Below are 8,545 nucleotides of genomic sequence, written 5' to 3' on the forward strand. Positions count from 1 at the left end.
GCTCTAGGGTAACAGTGTCTAGATAGAATTTGTATTTGTTGTCCTGGCAACTGGACCTTTTTGTAACACCATTATTTTTTGTCTTACTGAAATTCACTGTCAGGGCCCAAGTCAAATCAAACTTTATTTGTCACATTCAACAAGTCAGACCTTACTGTGAAATGCTTACTTACAAGCCCATAACCAACAGTGCAGTTCAAGAAGAGTTAAGAAAGTATTGACCAAATAAACGAAAGTAATTTTTTTATAAAAAGTAGCACAATAAAATAACAATAACGAGACTATATACAGGGGGTACCGGTACCGAGTCAGTGTGCGGGGGTACAGGTTAGTTGAGGTCATTTGTACATGTAGGTGGGGGTGAAGTGACTACGCATAGATAATAAACAGTGACTAGCAGCAGTGTACAAAACAGATGGGGGGGGTCAATGTAATACTCCAGTGGCCATTTTATTAATTGTTTAACAGTCTTATGGTTTGGAGGTAGAAGCTGTTAAGGAGCCTTTTGGTCCTAGACTTGCCGCTCCGGTACCGCTTGCCGTGCAGTAGCAGAGAAAACAGTCTATGACTTGGGTGACTGGGGTCTCTGACAATTTTTGTGGCTGTCCTCTGACACTGCCTATTATGTAGGTCCTGGATGACAGGAAGCTTGGCCCCAGCTTGGCCTTCTCTGTAGTCTGGCAAAATCTGTGCAGAAGATCTAGGTGCTGCTGTAGGCCCTCCTTGGTTTGGGACAGAAGCACCAGATCATCAGCAAACAGTAGACATTTCCGGGTCCAGTAGTGTGAGGCCGGGTGCTGCAGACTGTTCTAGTGCCCTAACCAATGAATTGATATAAATGTTGAAGAGGGTGGTGCTCAAGCTCCATCCATGTCTCACCTCATGGCCCTGACGAAATAAATATGTGTGTGTATTGACAATTTTAACTGAGCACATGTTGTATGTGTACATTGCACTGGATGAAAAGGATCAGTATCAGGGGATATCTTTATCTATATATATCTGGATATCTGACATTTGATTGGATATAAGGAGTATACATGCTCCAGATACGCTTGTCCTTCATTTCATATATGGAGCTAGGATATTCTCCATAATGGGACAGTTTCTACGTGCATCCAATCCAGACCTCAGAACTCTCCCTGCTACCGTATGATTCCAGGGAGATATCTGGGGTGAGATCCCTTCTCACTGATGTACCTGCAACTGCTTACATATTTGTAGAATATTTTAACTCCGGAAAGGGCATGTGTCAACATGCTGACATATTTAAGTCTTTATAGTTAGGCATGAACGAATCCACATACTTTTCAAAAAGGTATCATACTGTATCTGTAGTCATTACCTGATCATTTATGGATTGATATTTCTTCCTAAATGTTATGATTTCAATAGATATCTTTACATGATATGTAATATTCATCCTTATATGTCTGATTGAAAATTGACTAAATCTGACTTATGGTCAATGTTCAGCGGCCAAATTATTTTACCTGTTCATCATGCATCTTCGCATGAAGGTTACATATCTGAGCATACAGCACCATACTCAGTAGTAGGCTACAAGGAACGGAAAAGCAAACATTGTCATATTTAATCTAAAGCACATCTCTGCTATTTCTGTTTAAACAATGCAGCATAGCAAATCCAGAGCTCCAATCATCTTATATTAACCAGTAATACAAAATATGGCCAAACGTTTTAAAACGTTTGCTGTCACCTTGAGGCTTGATAGTGGATAAAACAAATCCCTGAAGGGAAGGAAATGTTATTTGTTAGTTAGCTCGGTTACCTGTTAGTTTTTACCCCCCTATCAAGCCTAGCTAACAAGCTAGCTAGCCCTACTGGCCAAATTAGCAAATGTTCTTGATTCTAGTTACCAAGATAAATAAAACATATTCAGTTAGCTACTCACTTTAGTGTTAACTTCTTTGAGGTATTTTCTGAACAGCTTCTAACTTCTTTGTTTCTCCAGTTGTCAGTTTGATCACAAACTGTTTGAAAACAAATTTGTGGCGCCCCAAATTCAAAAATGACAGTTGGAATTCCACAGCAGAAAGTATAATTATTGTTGCTAGGCTACCAGTAACAGTGCTTTTAGCTTGCATGCCTTAATGCAGATGGAATATAAAAAGTTTAGCTAGTGTCTGAAATAATTATATTGATTGAATATTTGTCAAATATTTTTCAAAACGGAAATAAGCATCAGAAATGGTCCTTATTTAGCATATCAAAAAGCACATCAAAATCCTGATATGGACCTCAGTCAAGAACATATGCATTGTATGTACTGAGAAAATATACTATGTAGGCTTACTGTCAGTATTTGTCATCATATAGAGAAAAGAAGATGTCAACATAGGCCTATCTCAAGATATCTAATGAGTCAATATCCACCCAAACAATGTATGATATCCGGAGGGAATCCCAAAATGATTTTTGTTTGAAAGAAAAATATGGATTTCATATTTGACATATTATTGAGTATGTTCTGAAAACTCAGAAATGCATCCGAAATCATCTTTATTTTCAGCATATCAAAAAGCATATCAAGATCTGGATATGGACCTCAGCCAAGAGAAGCATATCTGGAATCAATATAGCTTCATTTCTTGAATGTGTTGAGAAAACCCAGATATGCGATGTATACAGTCAGTACTCGTTAACATGAAGAGAGAACATAGGATGTCTCATATCTCAGGATATTGAATGAGTCCATATCCTCCTCCTCTCGCTCATAGGAAATGTCCATGTGTGATATTCGGAGTAATCCCAATATCATATATGTCTAAAAGACACATCTGGAGTCAGAATTTGTCAGGATATGGTGCAAATCCACAAAACTGAAAATATGCATTGGAAATGGTCTGTATTCTCTAGAATATCAAAACATGTCATGTAAAGTTATCCCTTGATATCGATCCTTTTCACCCAGTGTTGATTTTATAATGTCATATGTTTTTCCTCCAACACTGCTTTCCATCAATTTGTATAGCAGACCCTGACACCAAATTGAGTCCAAAGTTTTTTAAATCAACAAAGCATGAGAAGACTTTGCTTTTGTTTTGGTTTATTTGTTTGTCAATAAGGGTGTGCAGGGTGTATACGTGGTCTGTCCTACAGTATTTTGGTATTTTGAAGTCTGCTGTTCATGATACTGCAGAGGATTTTTCAGAGATTGCTGTTGACACAGATTCCACTGTAATTATTGGGGCCTGTCTCTCTCTCTCTCTCTCTCTCTCTCTTTCTCTGCTTGGCTCCTGCTCTCTCCTTTACTTATCTCTCCTTTGTGTCCTCTTTCTCTGTTTTTGTCTCCATGTCTCTTACTTTACATTTTGTCCGTAACTGTCCCTTCTTCCATTTCTGTCTGCATTATCTATCTTTTTCTACTACCAGTATATACATTTTTCTCTCATGAGTCCGTTCCCCCTTCTGCCACTCTCTCTTAGCACTCTGTCTATTTTCCTGTGGCTTTTATTTCCCTTCTCTCCATCTTTCACCCGTTGTCCCCCTCTCTCTCTGTCTCTCTCCATGTTTCACTCCCCCTTCTCTCTCCCACTGTCTCCATCCTCCCTCTCTCCCTTCCACTCTCTGTCTCCATCCCCTGCGGTGGTGCACTCCCTCCCACCCACTCTCTGACACTGACACACAGGGATGTCTGTGTCTGTGCAGACAGTGGCTCTCTCCCATTGCCACAGACTGGGTGACTTCACTGGGAAAAAATGTTCTCCTCTCGCTCTATCCCTTGCTCTCTCTCTCTCCCTCAGAGCCTCTGCTCTCTCCTCTTCTCTTCTCTCCACACAGTACTCACACTTCGGCAGCCTGTATGTACTAGTTTAGCTCAGAGAATCCTAGGCAATCTGTGAAATGAGTAAGGTATTGCTAGGGCTAATTTTCTAGACATTGTTGTTCTAAGATCCATATAGGCTGTACTTTACATAGAGACTATGGAAGCAGATTCATGCCCAAAAACTATATTTGTTTTGACATGAATCTGCTTCCATATAAGACTGTACTCGTCCCATTTCTATGAGCTGAGAAAGAATTCCACTCACACTCATATTTCAGATGTATCTCAGAAACGAATAACAGACAGTTCATATGTTACGAAGAAAGCAGGGCAGGTAACACTGAATAAAACATTTAAAAATGACAATATCAAAAACACTACACAAACATCACACATTACATACAGTCATTTCAATACAAAGGGCTGCTTCTCCTGTGAAATATCAGGACATCTCTCTCTCTGTTGTACAGTGACACTGTACTGTGGCGTGTGTGTGTGAATGTGTGTGTCAGGGGGTCCTCGCCCTCCCCTTGTCACAAGTGCACCTTGACCTTCCCCACTCAGCTTGTCATTACAGGCCGGTGACCGGGTCTCTCGCCCGGTGACCCGTCAGTCTCAACGGTCAAGGTAATATCCGGCGTTTTACACCCCTCGAGCCCGGCAGATTAGCCAGCGGCAGCAATTAAGGAGGCGAAGCCCGGGAACTGAGGAACCCAGACTGTAATGAGGAGATCAATGGCACATTGGTGGCAGCGGAGGGATCTCTTTAACAGTGACATAAACAGTGTTGTTTGTGTTGTTGTTGTTGTTATTCTCCTTCCTGAACGTAAACAAGCAGACACATTTGTTTGTCCTCTGTTGGATTAAAGGATTTATATGGAGAGCTAGCCAGCAGATTACTCTCCCCCCACCCACCCACCCAGAACCTATGATTGTTGCAGCCAATGGTCAATCCCAGACTGAGTCAGATCTGTGTGGCGTTCTTCTGACCTCACTGACATCAGTCTGGGCCCAGGATGAGTGCTTCCTCCCATCATCCCTGGAGGTGGATTGTGAGGTCGGGTATCCAAATGTGTCAGTAAAAACACATGATTAGCATATATTTTCTTTTCTTACACTACTTAAAAGGCTGCTTTGCAGTTCTACAGCATATAGATCCCGTTTGAGGGCCATATATGAAGTGAGCCATGGAATCCTTTTTGGTTCTATAAAGCACAATTTCTTCTAGCAGTGTACCAAGCCTATCTATTGCAGTATTTTGTTTTGCTGTTCTATTTTAGCACCCCGTCACTGTATCCAGTGAGATACATTCTTCATTGCTTTCGTCAGAGAGGGTTACAAAGCAAAATACATCTTAAACAAGAAAACTAGGCACCTATGCCAGAAAGATTTAAGCATCTGATGTTTCTATCCTAAACCCCCACAGTGGACCTTTAATAAACCCCCCCAGTAGACCGTTGATAAACCCTCACAGTGGACCTTTGATAAACCCCCCCAGTAGACCGTTGATAAACCCCCACAGTGGAACTTTAATAAACCCCCCCAGTAGACCGTTGATAAACCCTCACAGTGGACCTTTGATAAACCCCCCCAGTAGACCGTTGATAAACCCCCACAGTGGAACTTTAATAAACCCCCCCAGTAGACCGTTGATAAACCCTCACAGTGGACCTTTGATAAACCCCCACAGTGGACCGTTGATAAACCCCCACAGTGGACCTTTGATAAACCCCCACAGTGGACCTTTGATAAACCCCCACAGTGGACCTTTGATAAACCCCCACAGTGGACCTTTGATAAACCCCCACAGTGGACCGTTGATAAACCCCCACAGTGGACCTTTGATAAACCCCCACAGTGGACCTTTGATAAACCCCCACAGTGGACCGTTGATAAACCCCCACAGTGGACCGTTGATAAACCCCCACAGTGGACCGTTGATAAACCCCCACAGTGGACCGTTGATAAACCCCCAGAGTGGACCGTTGATAAACCCCCACAGTGGTAAACCCCCACAGTGGACCGTTGGTTAGACTGTAACTGTACATTATTTGTTACAACATTGCTGGAAGGCCTTTTCCTCCTGCAAGGCCTCCTTTACACAGTCTTCAATTGGAAATAAAGAGGATTGGTGATGACCAATTTGGTCTGTACTCCTTAATGTATCATGACCTGTTTGAAATCACAAGATCGACCCAATTAAGAAAAATAACAAGATACAATTGGGCCACTAAGATCTGTGGCACAAAAACATTGTCAGCATCCCAGATGGAATCCTATTCTCTATAGTGCACTATTTCCCTGGTCAAAAGTAGTGCACTATTTCCCTGGTCAAAAGTAGTGCACTATTTCCCTGGTCAAAAGTAGTGCACTCATTAGAGAGTAGGGTTCCCTTTGGACACAGCATTTGAGTCCCTGACCTCAAGTAGCGCTACAGTACAAAGGCCACAATGGTCAAGGAAGTGCAGGTGTCCTAGTCACATGTCTGTCATTTCAATAATGATTTGGTCTAGTTATTTTTAAAATGACGAGAACAGTGGGCCATTTAAGTCAATAAATACCCTTTGATTTGTCACATCACATTTGTATTGACTCATTAACCTAAAGTAAAACACTGACTTCCATGCGCACAAACATACATAGCCTTCTCCACCCAACATATTTTTCTGCATAGCATCCTATTCTCTTCCCAACAGCAGAAATATGACAAACATACACTGAGTGTACAAAACATCATACTCTTTCCATGACATAGACTGACCAGGTGAATCCAGGTGAAAGCTATGATCCCTTATTGATGCCACTTGTTAAATGCACTTCAATCAGTGTAGATGAAGAGGAGGGGACAGGTTAAAGAAGGATTTTTAAGCCTTTGGAGAATTGAGACATGGATTGTGTATGTGTAACATTCAGAGGGTGAATGGGCAAGACAAAATACTTAAGTTTCTCTGAATGGGGTATGGTAGTACGTGCCAGGCGCACCGGTTTGAGTTTGTCAAGAACTGCAACTCTGCTGGGTCTTTCACACTCCACAGTTTCCTATGTTTATCAAGAATGGTCCACCACCCAAAGGACATCCAGCCATCTTGACACAACTGTGGGAAGCAATGGAAGCTGTTCATAATGTTTTGTACACTCAGCATACATAAGAATTAGCTTGCCATGCAAATTCCTAATTTATTCAGATAGAGAGAGAGCGAGAGAGAGAGCGAGCGAGAGAGAGAGACTTAAGTTTGAGTCACTGGGCCCACATGAACTCAAAATAAAGTTATTTACCCAGTCAGATATAGGCCGTCATTGTAAATAAGAAGTTGTTCTTTACTGACTTGCCTGGTAAAATAGAGGTTAAATAAAAAATGTAATAAAAATCTATAGTGTAGTGGCAAGAGAAGTTATTTATCCAGTCAGATATAATGTAGTGACGAGGAGTTATTTACTCAGTCAGATATAGAGGAGTTATTTACCCAGTCAGATATAGTGTAGTGACAAGAGGAGATATTTACTCAGTGAAATATAGGGGAGTTACTGACCCAGTCAGATATAGTGTAGTGACAAGAGGAGTTACTTACCCAGTCAGATATAGAGGAGTTATTTATCCAGTCAGATATAGAGGAGTTATTTACCCAGTCAGATATAGAGGAGTTATTTATCCAGTCAGACGTAATGTAGTGACAAGAGGAGTTATTTACCCAGTCAGATATAGTGTAGTGACAAGAGGAGTTATTTACCCAGTCAGATATAGAGGAGTTATTTATCCAGTCAGATATAGAGGAGTTATTTACACAGTCAGATATAGAGGAGTTATTTACCCAGTCAGATATAGTGTAGTGACAAGAGGAGTTATTTACCCAGTCAGATATAGAGGAGTTATTTATCCAGTCAGATATAGAGGAGTTATTTATCCAGTCAGATATAGAGGAGTTATTTACCCAGTCAGATATAGAGGAGTTATTTACCCAGTCAGATATAGAGGAGTTATTTACCCAGTCAGATATAGAGGAGTTATTTACCCAGTCAGATATAGAGGAGTTATTTACCCAGTCAGATATAGAGGAGTTATTTATCCAGTCAGATATAGAGGAGTTATTTACCCAGTCAGAGATAGAGGAGTTATTTATCCAGTCAGATATAATGTAGTGACAAGAGGAGTTATTTACCCAGTCAGATATAGTGTAGTGGCAAGAGGAGTTATTTACCCAGTAAGATATAGAGGAGTTATTTATCCAGTCAGATATAGTGTAGTGGCAAGAGGAGTTATTTACCCAGTCAGATATAGAGGAGTTATTTATCCAGTCAGATATAGAGGAGTTATTTACCCAGTCAGATATAGAGGAATTATTTACTCAGTCAGATATAATGTAGTGACAAGAGGAGTTATTTACCCAGTCAGAGATAGAGGAGTTATTTACCCAGTCAGATATAGAGGAGTTATTTACCCAGTCAGATATAATGTAGTGACAAGAGGAGTTATTTATCCAGTCAGATATAGTGTAGTGACAAGAGGAGTTATTTACCCAGTCAGAGATAGAGGAGTTATTTATCCAGTCAGATATAGTGTAGTGACAAGAGGAGTTATTTACCCAGTCAGAGATAGAGGAGTTATTTACCCAGTCAGATATAATGTAGTGACAAGAGGAGTTATTCACCCAGTCAGATATAGTGTAGTGGCAAGAGGAGTTATTTATCCAGTCAGATATAGAGGAGTTATTTACCCAGTCAGATATAGTGTAGTGGCAAGAGGAGTTATTTATCCAG

General features: G+C 40.8%; 1 long non-coding RNA gene across 1 annotated transcript; it reads right to left on the reverse strand.

Moving 5' to 3' along the window:
* Window positions 1-583: 583 nt before the first annotated feature.
* LOC106570661 (uncharacterized) lies at window positions 584-2,020 on the reverse strand. The gene is made up of 3 exons (XR_001320726.2): window positions 1,916-2,020; window positions 1,494-1,560; window positions 584-722 (listed from the first exon to the last, which is right to left on the reverse strand). It is a non-coding gene; the product is annotated as an uncharacterized lncRNA (long non-coding RNA).
* Between the last annotated feature and the right edge of the window lie 6,525 nt (window positions 2,021-8,545).

Source organism: Salmo salar, chromosome ssa01 (assembly GCF_905237065.1).
Source record: "Salmo salar chromosome ssa01, Ssal_v3.1, whole genome shotgun sequence".
In the NCBI taxonomy this organism is placed as follows: Eukaryota; Metazoa; Chordata; class Actinopteri; order Salmoniformes; family Salmonidae; genus Salmo; species Salmo salar.